At 50.1% G+C, this 15,518-nt stretch overlaps 1 protein-coding gene across 1 annotated transcript in view; it reads right to left on the bottom strand.

Annotated features, from left to right (window-relative positions):
* LOC144827032 (E3 ubiquitin-protein ligase TRIM39-like) overlaps positions 1-15,518 on the bottom strand; it is a 230,620-nt gene that overhangs the window by 119,624 nt on the left and 95,478 nt on the right. The gene's annotated exons all lie outside the window — the stretch shown is intronic.

Here is a 15,518-nt window from a genome sequence, read left to right as displayed (position 1 = left end):
ATACCGCCTCTGTGAGCTTCTCCAGACCAGTTGCTGTACCCAGCAACCAGCCCCCACCCGTCCTGACCCCATTCTGGCGAGAAGACTGGCGGGAAAAACTACGTCAGGAGGGGGGTGTGCCAGCCGATGCCAACCCCACCCCTCAGGTGGGGGAGGCGAGGTGAAGCACGACCCCGGGCTCCGGCCATCTTGAAGATGTGGGACCCTGCCCAATCCCAGCTAGGCTCCTGCCTCCCCCTCCCACAGGAGAGGAGGTTAGGGGGTGTACCCACCCCAGGACAGGGACCCATTGGTCCCTGTACTTGCCCTTCCTGTAACGCCCCTAAATTCAGTATTTAGGGGCTCCCTGAACCTTCCTTCCTTAGATACCGATAACCAAAGAAGAAAGAAGATCAAGAAGAAGACCCGCCGTGCAGCTACTAACAACAGGACGACAACAACTGACTTGGCCCCAGCCCTACCCGCCTGTCGATCCTGGAACCTGCTCCTGCCTAAATCCCGGCGACTCCTGCGGACAGCGACCTTGAGAAACCCAGAGGACCTGCCTGCCTTGACCCTCCTAAAGATTGGGACTCCCCTCAGCAGACGCTCTGCTGCAAGAACCCCCCTGGTGCCAGCCAGGAAGCTCCGGACCAGCCCACTCTGCACCAGCCGATGCCAGCCCCAACTGAACCAGGACCACGAGGACGTCCCACCGGCGACTCGGACCCGAAGTCCAGTACCCAAAGACCCACCTTAATGAACCAGAATACGCCTGCAGACGCAGAACCGGGGGCCACCCCAACCGCGAACAGCCGAGGGTAAGCTTTTCCGACACCCAAAGACACCCCTGCACCCGGCGCCCCACAGCTCCCTGTGCCTCCCTTTGGGGTACCTACCTGTGCTCCAAGATCCCAAATCACCTCTCAAAGTGCTGGTCACCCTTGGAGAGTCATCGTCCCCGAACCTGCAGCCTTTGTTCCCTTTTGACCTTTAACATTGGATAACATTGAGCGTCCGACGGCTCAAATGCACCCTGCACACAGCCGCCCGAGTGCCGTTGGCTGTGCTACCTTGGTCCTATTCTACTTCCCCCCTTGCCCTGAGCAAGTGACTAGGAGCCCAGCTCCCACAGCCGCGTGGCCTGCTAGCCAGCAGCCACCAACCGGAGGCCCCCTATCCTCCATTGGATAACATTGGGCCTAACTACCTCTGCACCCGGCCGCCCCTGTGCCGCTGGGAGTGAACTAACTCTACTTACCTGACACTGGGGGACCCCTGAGTCTATGCCCAGAACCCTGACTTCACCAGCCAAGTACTCACCTGGAAACCGATAACTCACTTACCTGCCATTGGATAACATTGACTGGTTTGACTCAAAAAATCTTCGAAGTGTGAGATTTTGGAAACTAAAAATATTTATATAAAATCACCCGAATTCCGAAGTACTCACCTGTGTTCAGGGGAGAAGCCAGTACTGTACCTTGTAGCCCAGTACTGAATCGCTAAAGTAATCCATACCGTATTTACTGGTAACCTGTATTTTCTCCATAGGAATCCATTGTCTGCTTTTCTCTGAAATTTCTTCTGTCTACTTTTGAAAACTTGAAATATTCTTTAAAAATCGTACAAAGTACTGAAACACAATTACTCACCTGCTTTAAGTGTAGACCCCAGGGCTGGCCCTAGGAGACCAGTACTGGATTCCAAAAGTAACAAGATCATTCTTTACCTGCAACCTGAATTTTCTCCCGTTGGATAACATTGCCAGATTTCTATTGAAAAGTTTCTAAGTGTGAGCTTTTAAAACAGCTTTATATTCCTGAAAATTTACTACAGTGACTAACTCGGTTTTGCTAAATTGGTTTCAGCTCAGACCCTAGGCCTGAATCTCAGACCCAGTCCTGGGATTACAAAAGTAATCAACAAAGTAATCAATTGTACTTATATGATGGAAACTCATTGAATTCAATGCTATTGCTTGTTTAGAATTGTGTTGCCTACTGCAACCCCTGTATCTACTGTGTTCACAAAGTTTATTGCATCTTTGCAACGCAATTACATGGGAGTATTCAAATCTAGAAAAGTATATTTTTATGCCTGTTGGTTCTAAATATAAAACATATATCTTTTGGATATAAAAACAATTGGCCTGGAGTTCAGTCCTTGAGTGTGTGAAATCATTTGCTGACTGAGTGTGTACAACAAATGCTTTACACTGTCCTCTGGTACTGCCTTACTGCTCGACCAAGCTACCACTTTGGAGAGTAATGTCAGTCCTGACTTTAACCTCTGTTATACCTCTGGGGTCTGTGGACTCTGTGTACACTGTACCTCCTTCTGGTCCAGTATATACAAAGCCACTTTCTCACATTGGTGGATCAGCGATGGGATACAAACTTGCATTTGTTGGACTACTTGGCTACCATCTGATCACACAACAGAACTCATAAATTGCCTTTAGAATTCTGAAATGGATTTTTCCAAAGTACTAAAAGTCTGGTAGGGCCTTGCTTAAGTCCCATTAGAATTTTGAAACATAAAAGTCACTATAATTGGGGTAGAGGGTTAGAACTATCAGGTTAGAATGTCTCAAGAAAACCCAGCTGTTAGTACTGATAACACAGACATGGTGGAGGAGCTCAACCTCACACCCTACTTGCACTTGGACTTCAAGGAATTGAGGTCCCTATGCAAAGTGAAAAAAATAGTCATGGGCCTGCATCCAACCAAACAAGGGCTCAAGGAGCTCCTGTCTGAGTATGCAAAAGGGCTGATGACGGCTGGAATGCCAGAAACCGGTCCTCAGAAGCTTGTTTCCGGTCCAGGGAAGACATGGCTTGGCAGTTCGGGCTGGACTGTTCCCATGAGGCACAGGGTCAGACTGATTTGCATATAGCCATGTCTGAACTGGGGTGGCAGAGTGGGCTAAAGAACAGTGATGGATTAAACCCAGATCTTTTGACTGGATGTGAGTGTTTGATTGATTCAGATGCTCCGTCCATCACCACCCCCTTTTGTACCGCTTTTAGCCGCCATAAGTGTGGCAGGGTATGCTCAGACGTGAGTCTTTTGCTCACTTTGCCACTGGATTCAAGCAAGCCGGGCTGAAGACGGCTGGAATGCCAGAAACCGGTCCTCGGAAGCTTGTTTCCGGTCCAGGGAAGACATGGCTTGGCAGTTCCGGCTGGACTGTTCCCATGAGGCACAGGGTCAGACTGATTTGCCTATAGCCATGTCTGAACTGGGGTGGCAGAGTGGGCTAAAGAACATTGATGGATTAAACCTAGATCTTTTGACTGGGTGTGAGTGTTTGATTGATTCAGATGCTCCGTCAATCACCACCCCCTTTTGTACCGCTGAGTATGCAAAAGGCCACCCCTCTGAACATGGGGGGATAAGTATTATCCTCCTCATCCACTTCCTCTGACTAGAGGAAGTGGATGAGGAGGATAATACTGATCCCCCATCATCTCTAGGGAAGAAGGGGTCCCTGAACCCTTGATTCCAAGGGTCAGCCTCTGGGAGCCTGGAACCCACACAGGTGGGCTGGGCCACAGAGAACACATTGGGGAGGACCCCAGTGAAGAGGACAACTACTTAGCAAAGTTGGCCAAAAGATTAGACCTAGAGACCCAGACTCCTGGCTCTAAAAAAAGAAAGAAAAGAGATGGGCTTAGCCCCCATCTCTGGTGGCAGCAATACCAATAACAAGGATAGAGAGCAATCTTATGATCCTAAAATCCCCAAAGGGATGGTCCCTAAATTTGAGGAAGGTGATGACATCACCAAGTGGTCCACAGCCTTTGAGAGGGCTTGTGACATCAGAAAACTAAACAAACCTCTCTGGGGGGAGCACGTCTCTGGGAACTGTTCTCTGGTAACTGCAGAGACAGGCTTCTGACCCTTTCTGGCCAGATGCAGGATCTTATGACCTCACAAAGAAAACTCTGATTGAGGGATTTGGACTCACCACTGAGGAATACAGAATTAAGTTCAGAGGGGCTCACAAAACCCAGACCCAATCCTGGATAGATTTTGTGGACTACTCAGTAAAGACACTGGATGGCTGGTTAACTGGACACAGTGTGCATGATTTTACTGGACTTTATAATTTGTTTATGAAGGAACACATTTTAAGTAATTGCACAAATGAAAAGTTGCATCAGCATTTGGTAGACCTAGGTCTAACTTCTCCCCAAGAATTGGGGAAAAAGGCAGGCCATTGGGTCAAGACTAGGGTGACAAGGACAGCCACTGGGGGTGACCAAAAGAAGGTAGTTATAAAACACCCCCAGGGGAAAGGCGGTGAGAATCCCCAAGATAAAAAGTCTGAGTCTTCCAAAGGGCCCCAAACACCTGTACAGGGGGGTGGGTCCCAAACTACTCCCTATGTGCCTCAGCCCTATAGGGGGAGAAACTTTGATCCTAACAAGGCCTATTGTAACAACTGTAAGAAGTTGGGACATTTAACTGTAGATAAAAAACTGCCCCTACAACAAAGCCCCTAAGGCACCCAATACAGCTACTCCAGGGACAGTAAATCTGCAAATGGGATCAGAGGAGTGCCCAGAGCAAATCTGGGAATACACTAAAGCTAGTCTAGTCTCCTTGGGGGATATAGAGTTGGCCACTGTAGCTGGTTGGCCACCCAACTGTAAGAAGTATTTGCAATACCCCTAAATTAATGGAACTAGAGTAGAAGCCCTGAGGGATACAGGTGCCAGCATCACTATGGTGAAAGAAATGCTGGTGTCCCCAGAGCAATATCTGATTGGGAAAACTTACCCAGTCACCAATGCTGACAGCATTACCACGAAACGTCCTATGGCTATGGTGACACTAGGTTGGGGGGAGGTTACTGGTCTGAAACTGGTAGTGGTCTCTCCACAATTGCCAGCTGACTGTCTGCTTGGAAATGATCTGGAAACCGCGACCTGGGCTGAAGTTGAGCAAGTAACCCATGCAGCAATGCTGGGTATCCCTAGACTGGTGTGTTTGTAAACCAGTGCACAGAGCAAAAAGAAGGGTGAACAAGTAGGTTTGGAGCCTGAAAGTATAGCCCAACCAACCAAGAAAAAAAGCCAGAAGACTGTGGAACTAGCTTCTACACAGCAACCATCTCAGGACCCTCTCCTCAGGGAGAGGACTTTTAAACCCTAGAGGGAACTGAGCCCATGGAGCTTGAGCCTTACCAGGCAGGACTCCTGGGTCCATGGGGACCCACTAGGGAAGAGCTTAAAGCAGCTGAGGGCAGAGACAGCACAAGCTGCTAGACGGGTGTTTGAAGGCTAGAGTGAAGCCTCCCCCTAACTGCCATGGTTCCCTAGGAGACAAGTCTTACATAATGTAGAGGTACAATGTGACCTACTACCACAAAACGAATCAGGTTACAAATTTACCTTTTCCCCTTTTTTTCACTTAATCACTTTATGGTCCTGAGGAAAGCCGACTGACCAATAGGCAGATAAGGCTGAAACATGTCAACCACTTTTAACCTCACAAGATTAGTGCGCTAGAATTCCTAAATAATTCCATAGCGACACGCCTTAACCTTTTACCCGAATCCAGAAATATTAAAGTTGAACCTCTGGCTGTCCGGGTATTTTAAAACCCATTTATAGCACTATTTCACTTATTCACCATCACTACTGTTTTAACCAATGGTACAACCTCCTGGCGGAGGGTGCAAACAAAAACTGACCCAAGGATTACGCACGGACACGTGTTACAAGAAACGGGGACACATCATATACCGCTACACGACTCTGAAAAAACACGTGTATGATGGTCTTTTATTTGGGAGACACCTACCGATCCACCTGCAGACCTTGGTTATGCAGGACCAGTGATCCTTTCCACATTGATTTATAAGTACCCATGATGTGGACACTAGTGACAGTAACCCTGTCAAAAACAAAATCTATCGACAATCAGACCAAGTCAAGGAAAGCATCAAAGCTGAGGTCAGCAAGATGCTGGAGCTAGGGGTGATTGAAGCCTCTGAGAGCCCCTGGGCTAGCCCAGTGGTTCTCGTCCCCAAACCTCATCAACAGGGTGGAAAGAGAGAGATGAGGTTCTGTGTGGACTATAGAGGACTCAACTCTGTCACCAAGACAGATGCTCACCCCATTCCAAGAGCAGATGAGTTGATAGACAAACTAAGGACAGCCTAATTCCTTAGTACTTTTGACGTAACTGCAGGGTACTGGCAGATTGGCATGGCCCCAGGAGCAAAAGAGAAAACCGCATTCTCCATCCCTGATGGGCACTACCAGTTCACTGTGATGCCTTTTGGGTTAAAGAATGCCCCTGCCACCTTCCAGAGTTTGGTGAATCAAGTCCTGACTGGATTGGAATCCTTTAGTGCAGCCTATCTGGATGATATTGCTGTCTTTAGCTCCACCTGGCAGGATCACCTGATTCACCCTGGGAAGGTACTCAAGCCTTGCAATCTGAAGGGCTCACTATCAGGGCATCCAAATGCCAGATAGGGCAGGGCACTGTGGTGTACTTAGGCCACCTTGTTGGTGGGGGCCAGGTCCAACCCTTACAGCCCAAGATCCAGAGCATCCTGGACTGGGCAACTCCAACCACCCAGACCCAAGTCAGGGCATTCCTTGGCTTGACTTGATACTACAGAAAGTTTATGAAGGGATATGGATCCATTGTGGCCCCCCTCACAGAACTCACATCCAACAAAAGGCCCGAGAAAGTGAACTGGAATGTTAGCTGCCAAAAGGCTTTTGACACCCTGAAAGAAGCAATCTGCTCAGCACCCATTCTAAAAGCACCAGACTACTCCAAGCAGTTCATAGTACAGACTGATGCCTCAGAGCTGGGGATAGGACCAGTCCTCTCCCAGATTAATGAGGAAGGCCAAGACCAACCTGTTGCTTTTATAAGCAGGAGGCTACTCCCCCGAGAGCAGCGTTGGAGTGCCATTGAGAGGGAGGCCTTTGCTGTGGTTTGGTCCCTGAAGAAGTTGAGGCCCTACTTGTTTGGAACTCACTTCCTGGTTCAAACTGACCACAGACCTCTCAGATGGCTAATGCAGATGAAAGGGGAAAATCCAAAACTATTGAGATGGTCCATCTCCCTACAGGGAATGGACTTTGAAGTGGAACACTGACCAGGGACTGCCCATGCCAAAGCAGATGGACTTTCCAGGTTCTTCCACTTAGACAATGAAGACTCCCTAGGGCAAGGTTAGTCTCATCACCTTTCGTTTGGGGGGGGGGGGGGGGGGTTGTGTGAGAAAGTGCCATCTTTCTTGCATTGGTGTGCCTCCACTTTTTCTGACTGCTGATGTGCTTTGACTGAGTGTGCCCTGGGCTCCTGCCAACCAGGGGCCCAGGGCCTGTGTTCCTTCCCTAAAAACTGTTTTACAACAAAACCCAACTGGCATCTCTGGCCACCTGTCAGCCCCTAGTAAACGGGACCCTAGGTACCCAGGGCATGGTGACTAGAAAAGACCCCTGAGGGCTGCAGCACTGATTGTGCCACCCTCAGGGGCCCTGTACTCCGACACCCACACACTGCCTCTGCAGGCTGCGTGTCTAGGTACAGAACCAAACAGAGAGTCGACATGGCACACATCCCTGTGTGCCATGCCCACAGAACCCACTTGAGGTTCCTTAATTTTGATTTCAATTTACATTCAAACTTAATTTTGTGTTGCCTTTACACAGGCTGCTCTATTCATGAAGTGTTTCTGCCCTTTGGACTGCAACGTGTAGAAAACCCCCCCTCTGTCCTTGCTTTGAAAGCAATCTCAGACACTAGCTGGCCTAACTGCATACAGACATGTTCTGCCATTACTGATTGACCTATAAGTGCTGTAATTGATTGACTTATGGGTAGGGCAGAAACACGATGTAAGGGGGACATTCTGTTTACATGATGTTTTTCTATTGGCTAATATTTTGCAGATCTTGTATGTCCATATTAGGTATTTTGCATGCTTGCAAAAGCTAGGACTGCCCCTTTCTTTTATGCTGAGTTTGTAACCCTAAGCATATAAAAGACCTCTATGCTCTGTACTCTTTAGACTACCTCATTCAGTTGCTACGGCTTCTGTGTGACGTGGCCTCATTTATTACATCATTTAACACCTTGACTGCTGCAGTAATTCCCCCTCTGTGCTGCAGCTCCTTGAATCCTATTATTCATGACGAGCTCAGCTCGTCATCAGCACAGCTCAACTGTGCCTCATGACGAGCTGAGCTCGTCATGAGCATGGAAGGGGTTAATAAAGATGTCTTTTCATATTTCAGCTTCTGTGTCAAGTTCTTTATTGATATTAGTAAGACCCCTGAGAATGAAGATTTCAGTTCTTCTGATGGCACGGCCAACGCGGGTTTCATCAGAGAAGTGACTTTTTGAAGGAGTGATCTTGTCAGGAGAAAGAAATCTACTGAGGAGGACAAGACAGGATTCTACTAAGAAGGTACTCTGTGCACAGGGATTCTGGGGATTCTTCGTCTCTGCAGCCCAGTGTATTTCTGCTCTTCCTGATTTTGATCCTCCACATGATGTCACTCCTGACTGAGAACCTTTTTGGCGTGAGTATTAAAAAAAAACAAAGAGACCGTTAGGTCATTTAGAACTTGGCAGTTAGAATTTGGATAACCTTTTTGATTGGTAAGAGTAAGGTAGTTTAGTAACCCTTACTGTAGCTTTGGAAGAGTAAGGTAGTTTAGTAACGCTTACTGTAGCTTTGGAACTTTGGAATTTGTGTTGGCCAACTTTTGGATTTGTAAAGGTTTGTATATGCGAATTGCAATTTGTGTAGACAGGTAATGAGGAGAATTTTCTCTATTTGGTTTAGTTGAACGGTGCACTACGAAAAGTACATTAAGCACTATTTTGATTATAATATTGTATATTTTGCAATATTTTTGGCATGCCTGTTCCAAAGCTCACATGAGAATGTGTTGCTTTATTTGAAAGGTACCATAGTGTGATGTGAAGTAAATTAGCCGGCTTCCCTAGAGGGAATATCTAAATAGGTTTAGATTTACAAACCTATTTCTTTTTTTTTTTAACTTTATTTTTGGGTTTTTCATCGATAACCTTCACCATGGAGTGCTATGTACATAATATATGCGAATAGATTCTGATCAACAGTACATACATCACAGTATCTCGATATAACATTAACATTAGGCATTAAGACAGTGCAGTCAATCATACATTGTATCATAGAGCGGCTTCGAAACCTCGAAAGATATCCCATGCGAGAGAGGCAGCACAGTAGCAATATGTTGAGATATAAAAAGTTCCACTTAAGTAAGTTCTGACAGAAAGGCGCTATAATAGGAAGGTTTAGTGTCCGCCTGTAAGACCATTGTCCACAACTCAAAGAGCCTGTGAGAAGTGGCCCACATGGTACCTCGGATAGCATGCAGGTACCTCTCAGCCGACCATATGGTGGGAAGTGTCCAGATGTGACGGCAAGGGGGGGGGCATTACACCAGCGATCCCACTCCGGTTCCAGCACTTTCCCTAGATAGGTAGCCACGTAAAGGGGCCCATATATCACAGGGCAGTGAAGCCGTCTGCAACATCTCAGAGTATGTGTCTAACTGTTCATGGCAATAAATTAGATCATTGAGCCAGTTCTTGAATTTAGGGGCCCTGCCCCTGCCCCATCGACATGCAACTCTTCTTTTCGCCACTAGGAGAGCCAGCGCAACAAACTTGTGGTGCGCTGCCTGTAGGGGCTCTACGTACCCCAAGAGCGCCAGCACCGTAGTGGGAGTTATGTCAGTGTGAATCATGTTGGACAGCGCAGCCAGCACCTGAACCCAGTAAAGTTGGACTGCATCGCAGGTCCACGCAAGGTGTAAAAAGTCAGCTCCCGGGGCATGGGATCGATCACAGTTGTCAGTAGTGCGGAGTCGAAGTCTACACAACCGGGCTGGAGTGTAATATAGGCGATGTAAGAATTTGTAGTGTATAATTCTATGTCTACTGCTAGCTGGGATGCGTTCTGTTTGCTGGAGGCAAAAAACCCATTGCTTGTCAGTGAGGGGTCAGTCTAGTTCTAAATCCCATTTCAGTTTTGCCGCCACAGGAGGATAATCTATGTGTGTGTGCACTGTCCGATATATTGTCGATACCAGCTTGCTAGGGTTATCATTTTGGAGTATAAGCTGTAAAGGAACTAAGGCCAGAGGTTCATTTGGAAAGTCGGGTGTGAGTGCTTTAAGTCCTTGACGGAGCCTGATGTACAAAAAATTGTCAAGTGGGGTTGGTTGTTTACCTTCATACAAAGTTTCCATGGAGCGAAATGTACCATTGTGATAGAGGTCCCCCCAGGTTACCACGTGAATCCTGTGGAGCAATCTGCGGAATCCCGCCTCCTGCAATAGGGGAATGTCTGGGTGGTAGGCCAGTGGCAGTAACAGGGCATAGACCAACTCCACTTCAAGTCACGCAGCCAGCCGGGACCATGCGGTAACCGTGCTTAGTACTGTTGTGGGCATTTTATCCCTGCCGGGTACCACAGCGTAAAGTGCGCCTTCAATTGGGATGGGATGGGCTAGCCAGTGCTCAGCTGCAAGTTGAGGCATATATCTAGGTTGATGCACCCAGAAATAGGTATAATGGGCTTGAGCTGCCTGATAATATAGTTCAAAATCCGGCACACCAAAACCGCCCTGAGAATAGGGCAGAGTCAGGGAATCCCACCTTAAACGCGGGGATTTCCCGCCCCACACAAGTTTAATGAGCTCTAAACGGAGCTGTTGGAAAAAGGACCTGCCAGGGTAGAACGGAATTTTCAAAAAAAGGTAAAGTAGTTGTGGGAGGATTACCATTTTGATCAGTGATGTTCTACCTGCCATAGAAAGTGGTAAGGTAATCCAACGTCCAATATTGTCAGTAATGCAGTTCATAGTAGTGCCATAGTTGGCACGCAGTAGTAGTTCATCCCTATCCTTTTCGATGTGTATCCGTAAGTATTTAAAATCACCGTCACACCAGGCAATTGGGTAGTAATGATCCTCCAATATATGCTACTCTACCCCGCTAAACTTAAGGTCATATCCCAGGGCAAGGCTCACTTTTTTGATGGTCCTGAAGAGGTGGAGTGGATGGAGATCAGGGGAGACGCACTCCCGCCTGGCGAACGTGGTAGTTCCAGAAGTGCGTGGGGGACACGTCCTGCGAGGAACCGTGGATCCAGACGCCGGCGCTCGACTAGAGATGCTGCTCGTGAGGAGAGGCAAAAAGCCACGGTGGGGGGTGATGGAGCCCTCCGCTTGGAACCCTCGGGGTCCGGGGATCTTCCGGGAGCACGAGCAAATAAACCGCGGGACGAGGTGCTAGTACCGGACACCTTGCCGCCCCCTGTGGATGCTCTCCCGCCCACTGTCGACACGATCCCTGAGACGGTGGGGGAATCATCGGCTACGGCTGAGACCCGGCCCTGAGGGTCACATCCTATAGGGGACACTGTGGGGCCATATTCGGACACACTTGGCCTTGTAGGGGGGGTGGGCCCGTGGTGGGGGCTCTGGCAGCACATGTGTCTGAGCCACACATGACTGTTGAATTAGTTGGTAGTGCTGGGGGCTGAATGGGGGGAGGGGTTTTCTTTCTTTAATTGGTGGGGTGATTGGTACATTGGGTAGATGGGTTCGCTGTGTACGTCATGGCACCAGCAGGGGAAGGGCATTTCAGCATGTTTGGTTGTTGCAGGAATATTGCTCGTGGGAGGGGGGTGGTTGGGGTTTTGGGAGGGGATGTTGGGGGAATTGTTACAGGCATCAGATGTATTACAGTTCGGGCACGGGGTAGGCGGGTGATAGGAAGTAGAGCTGTAGCCCCGGGTGGGCCACGCGATCGGCCATGGGATTTAAGTTTTTAAGTTGGAATGTGAGGGGGCTGGGCACATGCGTCAAGAGGCATAGAGTCCTGTCCTTCTTCCGTAGACATGGGGTTTCCATTGCGTGCCTTGATGATGAGGGTGCCCAAAAGCTAGGAAAAAAGTGGTGGGCCTGTTTCACTCTTCCTTTGCTACTTACGCTAGGGGGGTCCTGGATGAGGTTGGCACCCGGGGTCCCATTTGCCATCCAGTATGTGGAGGCGGATATCAACGGCAGGTACCTGCTCCTGCGGGCGAAGCTCGATGGGAGAGATCTTACACTGTTAAATTCATATGCACCCAATGTAGACGACCCCGAATTCTTTCTAACCCTGCAAGAGGTCCTTATTCCGGATCTGAAGGACCCCCTGTTAGGGGACTTTAATTGTGTCCTGGACCCCGAACTAGATAGGCTACCACCCCGCGCAGGCACAAAGCCGCAAATGACAACACGGCTCAGGGAGGTAATGGCGAATTTAGGAGCTAGTGATGTGTGGCGCCTGAGACACCCGACCCAAAAATTGTACACATGTTTTTCCCCACTCATAACACACACAGCAGATTGGACAGGGTCTTGGCTGCAAACATGGATGCATCTATCTCCTTAGCGATTATCCATCAGGCCCGTTTCTTGTCTGACCACTCCCCAGTGGCATGCGTATTGAGTTGGGAGAGGCAGCCCTGCCGCCCTCGGACCTGGAGGATGCCGGGAGACCTCTTACAGGACCAGGAGGGGAGGGGAGGGATCATGCACAGACCGGCCTTACTAACTATCTAGATCTGAATTGGGAGGGGGGAGCCCTCACCTACTCTACCAGGTGGAACGCCCTGAAGGCGGTGATACAGGGCGAGTGTATGGGCCTCACCTATAGGGTCCGGAAGCAGCTTCTCCATGATCTACATGAGGCAGAGGATAATCTGCTGCACCAGCAAACGTTGCCGTACTCTGATGACTTGCATCGGGAGACGGAACAGGCGGCCCGGTCCTGTGTACATGACATTTTAGACCGGCTAGACAAATATACCCTTGGCCAATACAGGCAACGTCTCCACAGGGAAGGTGACAAATCAGGCCGATTGTTGGCCTGGATCCTTAGGCGTGAATTCACCCTGGAGAGGATAGTGGCCCTACGGGGACCTACGGGAAGCGTGGTACACTCCGAGGTGGGCATTCTCCGAGTCCTCCAATCCCACCTGCAAGAAGTGTATGCTGCGGACCCCGCGGTCACTGAGACCTTGTACCTCCCTTATTTGCAGGAATTGACCCTCTGGACCCTTCCGAGGGCAGCGCTGGAGGAATTGGATGAAACATCGACGCTGAGTGAGGTGCGGGCGGCAATGGCCAGCCTCCCGAGGGCTAAATCCCAGTGGAGTGATGGCTTCCCTCCGGAATTCTATCAGGCATTTGGGGATACCCTTGCCCGTCTCCTCCTACAGGTGTATCTGGAGGCCTTCGAATGTGAAACCCATCCCCCTAGTATGAACCAGGGCAAAATTTGTATGATCCTGAAGCTGGGGGGAGACAGGTGTGATCCGGCGGCGTACTGCCCCATCACCATGATAAACACGGTCGCGAAGATTTTGACCAAACTCTTAGCGGCACGGCTGTCGCCACATATGGCCCAACTGGTACACCCGGACCAATGTGGTTTTATCCCGGGGCGCAACACTGCCATGAACCTACGGAGGTTGAATCACATTCTACATGAGGTTCGAGATAGGGAGGAGCAGATGGTCATAGGGTCGATCGATCTAGCTAAAGCGTTCGACACAGTTGACTGGGGTACCTGCTGAAGGTCCTCCATGTGATGGGGCTGGGCCCCAATTTCTGTTGTAGGGTCCGCATACTGTATGGGGCCCCCGTGCCAGGGTGAGATTGGGTGCGGCACGGTCGGAGGAATGGCGGTTGGGACGGAGGACGCGACAGGGGTGTCCCCTCTCGCCGCTCCTCTTTGCACTGGCAATAGAGCCTTTGGCAGTTCGAGTCCGATTGGAAATGGCGAAGTGGGGTATCCTAGTAGGTGACACTTGTAATGTGGTGTCCTTATACACGGATGATGCACTTTTTTATCTAACGGCCCCGCGGGAATCGCTGCCCATTCTGCTGTAGCAACTAGACTGATTTATGGATGCTTCGGGTCTGAAGATCAACCGTGGGAAGTCCTTGATCTTCGGGCCGCTAACGGACCTGCCGAGCCTTGGGCTGCACTGGGAACAGGAGGCATTCCGGTATCTCGGAATTCAGGTGGCCCAGACAGATGCACAGTTGGTAGCCCGGAACGTAGATAGGATTCTTATGTCCCTACAACAGTCAGTAACCTTTTGGAACACACTGCCGCCCTCCCTTATGGGACGACTAGCCGTCGCAAAGATGGTGATGCTCCCCAGGACGCTGTACGTCCTCCAGAGCTCGTTGTGCCCTCTCCCCCATGAGTATTCCGCACACTTAACACACTGCTCACGTCTCTACTTTGGGCGGGACGACGTAGCAGGGTTACTCGACACACCATTGTCCAAAGCTGGGAGGAGGGTGGTCTGGAGGCGCCGAGGTTTGATTTGTACTACTACGCGGCACAACTACTACCAGCAGCACGGTGGTTCGCGGGCGCGGATAGTTGGGAGATGCAACTTCTGGCCGGTAGAGCAAATGAACGGACGTTACAGGTCGCATTAATGCGGGGACGGGGAGCCGATGCGGTCCTACCGTATGTGGTACGTCAAACGGGCAGTATTTGGCAACGGTTCGTGGAGAGGGTACTGAGACGAGCCCCCTTCCATAGGGAGCTGCCGGTGTGGTTCCTGGCCCCTATAGTCGCCATGGAGGAGCACATGTCCTTTCGGGACTGGCGGGCGGGAGGCTGTGAGACCTTGGCTGACCTTTACCCCGGTGAGTCCTTCGTGTCCTTTGAAGAGGCAGAGGAGGCCTTTGGGCTAGGAGGGGGGCAATATCTACACTACCGGGTCCTCCAAGAGGTGGTGAAAGCGGCCTGGCCCCAATTCCCAAAAGCGCCCCCAATCTCCCATACCCTGAACATCATTCTTTTCTGTGGTAGAGGGCGCAGATTGATTTCCTTGCTGTATTCAGCCATGCAACAGGATTCAGCTTCGCCGGTCCAGCCCTCATGAGGGGCCTGGGAGACAGATCTTGGAGCCGCCTTGGACCAGGGGCAGCGCAAGCGTATAGGGAGCCTCACACGTAAGGTATCATGCAATGCACGGTTCAAGCTCACGCACTTTAACTTTATGCACCGCACTTATCTGACTCCGGTTTCCTTGAAGCGTATTTCAGGGGATAGGGAGGACACCTGCCCCAGATGTGGGGTGGAGGGGGCGGGGTTCCTACAGTTGGCCTGGGACTGCGCATTAGTCAGGAGCTTCTGAACGGACGTGGTGGTACGTATAATAGGCACTACCGGCCTTCGGATAGACCTGAACCCGCTCCACTGTCTGCTGGCTCTGGTCCCTAGCCCTAGGAAGAGGAACCTCTCTTACAAACTATTGCAGCTTATGTTGGTCCTGGCGAGACGTAGGGTAGCGATTACCTGGATGGGGCGGAGGGCTCCTGAGGTCCCTGTATGGCTTAGAGATGTTCGGGAGTGGTCCCTGGCAGAGGAGACCCATATGCAGCGTACCCGCAGGGACAAGAAACTGCAGGACGACCTACTTG

Source organism: Lissotriton helveticus, chromosome 4_1 (genome assembly GCF_964261635.1).
Source record: "Lissotriton helveticus chromosome 4_1, aLisHel1.1, whole genome shotgun sequence".
Lineage (NCBI taxonomy): Eukaryota > Metazoa > Chordata > Amphibia > Caudata > Salamandridae > Lissotriton > Lissotriton helveticus.
This window is presented reverse-complemented; position numbering and strand designations above follow the sequence as displayed.